General features: G+C 42.4%; 1 long non-coding RNA gene across 1 annotated transcript; it reads right to left on the minus strand.

Moving 5' to 3' along the window:
* Positions 1-948: 948 nt before the first annotated feature.
* On the minus strand, positions 949-3,379 carry LOC140685857 (uncharacterized). Its single transcript, XR_012059290.1, has 3 exons — positions 3,256-3,379; positions 1,774-1,876; positions 949-1,183 (listed from the first exon to the last, which is right to left on the minus strand). It is a non-coding gene; the product is annotated as an uncharacterized lncRNA (long non-coding RNA).
* Positions 3,380-3,927: the final 548 nt, after the last annotated feature.

Raw genomic sequence — 3,927 nt, forward strand, 5'->3', positions numbered from 1 at the left:
GCTGCCTCCAGGCGTCCTGATCAATTATCTGAAATAACAGATGTGATCATGAGCGCCAAGCTCCTGCCTGAGAAACTCATCCTTCTCTTGAATCTCGTACAGATCATTCTCTCCCCTTGGCTCAGTTCCTGGATGGGAGTGAAGGACCAGACAAGATCACTTGATTGGTGTGATCTACTTCAAGTGCAGCCAAATTTGGTGCCTAGAAGCAAAAGCTACCACAATGTTTCTTTCTGTTTTCTCGCTTTGTGAAAGCTGTCCAGCTTTCCCTGATGTTTCCCTCCCTCTTTGGTTCTGCCCATGTGCCTAAGTCGTTTGACTGTTTTAATCAGTCACTAAAAACCAGGTAACAAATGACTGAGGCCAAGTCAACCAGCAGCCTTAATAACTCTGCTTTCCAAAGACTTTGTAAATGTCACTGCGCTCATCTGAGTTGTTGGATGGGAGCCCTCAGTCCTTTTCTTAATCTCTAGCTCCTTTTTCTGGTCCTGAACTTTTCAAGATTTGTATTGATTTTCTTCTCATGAAAAAAATCTTATGAAAGTTTATAAAGAAAAAGTGATACAATAGCAGGGTCATCTATCAAACATGTCTATTTATATGCCAGACACTGTGCTGGGCACTTCCTATGCTGTGGTGAATACAGCATGGTCCCTTCCCTCTTGGAGCTGACAGTCTACTGGATAAAGACAATGGACAGAGAAGCAAACAAATAAATATGTAATTACAAATTGATAACAGTGTGCAGGAGAAACACCTAAAACAGTGGCTGGAACATAGTGTTTAATAAGGAAAAATAATTGTTCCTGTTAATAATAATTATGATATAATAATTACATTTTTGTTATACATAATAGAACAATATTATTATATAATTGTTATTATGCAAGATAGTGGTTATTCTGGCTATCCAGTTTTGCATAACTAATCACGCCAAAATTAAGCGGCTTAGAACAACAACGGAATTTATTTTGCTCATAAATCTGCAGCTTGGGCAGAGCTCACTAGCATCGGTTGTGGCATCTCAGCTGGAAGCTGGAGGATCTTCTTCCAAGATGACTCACTTACATGCTTGCAATTAGCTAGGAGCTCAACCAAGCCTGTTGACCGCAGGCCATTTTTCTCTCCATCTGGGTCTTGCAATACGGTGGCTTGAGTTTTTTCACTGCTCGGAGCCTGGATTCTAAGAATATTTCAAGTGAAAGAAAGTGGAAGCCACCCTTCAAGCCCGGGATCTAGACACCAGCAGCATCACTCCCATCACATTCTACTGGCCCGGCAGTCACCGAGCCTGCCCACTTTCAAAAGGAGAGGCCATAGATCACTCTTAATGGGAGGAGGGTCAAAAAATTTGTAGCCATCTTTCAGCTAGCACAGTGAGTTAAAAATACAAGGTCTAAAATGTGCCTTTTTTTTTTAATACAAAATACCAGCTGATATGACTACAGCTCGTTTATATTTTAAAAGCAATTTCCTTTCTCACTGTGGCTCCTTGTGTGAGATAGGTGGAATAAATGGAGTTGCCCTCCCTCCACAAGGAATTGAGACAGTGGGATTTTTGACTTGTTTAGGGTCACAGTTGTATTCTAGCAAACCTAGAGAGGTTTGCTTCCTCCCGGGCTCCATATACTTTCTACAAGTGCCCAGCTTGTGATCAGGCCTTGACCGGTCCTACATACCGGCCTGTGGCTCAAGAGGAACATAGTTTTGATGGTTAGACCGGTGCATCACTGGTACCCAAGTCTGACGATATCCAGCTGCGGAATGTCTCACCGTGTCTCCGAGGCCTCGCTTATTGAGATCATTGTCTGGTTTTGGTGTACCATCTGTTGTCCCGGCCTTCCTAAGTGATTTTCTGGGCTGGCTTCCCTTTTCACTGGGAATGGAAGGAGTTGTCAAAAGCATAGTACATTCTTTTCTGCATTGTAAAGCCATCAGGACTTAATTAGGGAAAAATTCTTCAGCAACAATTGATTTGTTCAACCATCATTCAATTTGAAGTACTCTCTGTTTATTAAAAACTATTTGAAAGTGGTTGGATGCCCAGCTTTGGGCTTCTGAGTTTGTCGCCATCTATTTTATATCCTGTCCTTAGCAAGTTTTCTATAATTAGATTGCGGTTTGAAAACTGCTTCTGGTTGGAATTTGTTAGAAACTTTCATTTAACACTGATGCTCCTTAGATGTCTATAGATTCTGATAAGTAAACTAAAAAAAGAGAGTTGATGAAACCTGACAGCTTTGAGTCTTGGGAAAGTGTTTTAAACCACGGCTCAGTGTGTAAGCCTTTGGAAAGTCTACTTCCTGTTTGTCTCTAGCTCCTTTTCGCTGAATTTTCAGTCTCCTTTGTGTTTAGAGAAAAGTTGGAGCCACATGTTTCTGATTCATTTGTAACCAACATTTAGAATGAGCTCACGAAACTATTGTTTTGTAAAAACATGTACTTTACAGTTGCATGCAATCCACTCTAAGCCCTTTCTCTTCTTTAAATAAGAAAACAATTCTTTGCCACATTTTACCTTGAAAATAAAAAAAAAATTTTTTTCTTGCAAGATGCTGGAGCCATTGACAGTAGTCTCTCCATGTTGGCCTCAAACTCAGCTCCGATAAGGATTTGTGAGAATGTCATTGGATCACTGAGTAGTGCTTGACCAGTCTGCAGTTAAAGTTTCCCCAGGACCCAAAAAACATCTCTTTCCCTAGTTATCCACTAAATGGGCTATTGCAAATTTTTAGAAATGGGAAGAAAAATAGTTTTGTTGGGTTGATAAGTGGGGGCACTGGGCAGATAGGTCGGGGAGAGGGAAGATAGTCCAGAAGATGGTGTCACGCCTGCCTCCAGCATAAAGGGGCTTTACCTCCTGTAAATGAGCCCCAGCAAAAAACCAGTTAGAACCCGACAGCTACAGCTGCACTGGAGGCAGAAGGACCTAACGGGACATGACCCAGTGATCGCTGTGATATAATTAGCATTTACAGTTTAGCGCCCCCCCTGCCCTGCCATGGGTTTTTCCATATGCATCATGGGTAAGGACATGCGCAAAGAGGACAAACATGGCTAGGCATCCAGGGGCAAGAGCCATCAATCAATCAAAAGACCACCTCTAAAGGAGGGTCTAAGAGGAAGGGACAAAGACCACTGCTTTTCCTCCCTTGAATCAACTCGCCTCCCGTTCTTGGAGGTGTATTTTTCCTTTTCTAAATAAACCCTTTAAAATCTTCCACCACCCAGTGCTCCGTCTCCCATCTGACTTACCTTTCAGGCAAGACAAGAACTGGGGTCTTTTCCCTTCCCCTTTTGGGGGAACAGTTTCACATGGAAAGATGAACACCTCTGTAAGCCCAAGAAAGAAACAGCTTGTGGAGATCAAATGCAGGTCAAAATAGAAAGAAAACAAGAGAAGAGAAACTTTAAGAAACCAAATCACTGGAAGAGAGTCAGCAGAGGAAATGGTGAGAGTGAGGGGGACGTGAGGAGTGGATGTTGTAACAGTGATTCTAAACCTGGCTTATAATCAGAGTCAGCTGGATGAGCCACTGCTTCACAAGCACACATTCCTGGGCTGCAGGATGGGTTAGTTTGGGCATCTGGGAACTTTTTAAAAGCTCCTTAGTGGGGAGACTATAGCTCAAGTGGTAGAGCGTATGCTTAGCATGCGTGAGGTCCTGGGTTCAATCCCCAGTATCTCCTCTAAGAATAAATAAATAAACCTAATTACCTCCCCGTCCAAAAAAAAATAAATAAAACCTCCTTAAGTCATTCTGCTGATCAGCCTAATTATTAGAAATAATCGGTGAACTCTTCCCACGTGCACACGCGCACACACAAATGTGCAATTATCAGGAGGAAACTGAGATCCGGTCTGAGTTCCATCACTCTATCCTCATCCCCTGAAACCTGACTCTGCCTTCCTCAAACTATAGGAAT

The sequence above is a fragment of the Vicugna pacos genome, chromosome 15 (assembly GCF_048564905.1).
Source record: "Vicugna pacos chromosome 15, VicPac4, whole genome shotgun sequence".
NCBI classification, from domain to species: domain Eukaryota; kingdom Metazoa; phylum Chordata; class Mammalia; order Artiodactyla; family Camelidae; genus Vicugna; species Vicugna pacos.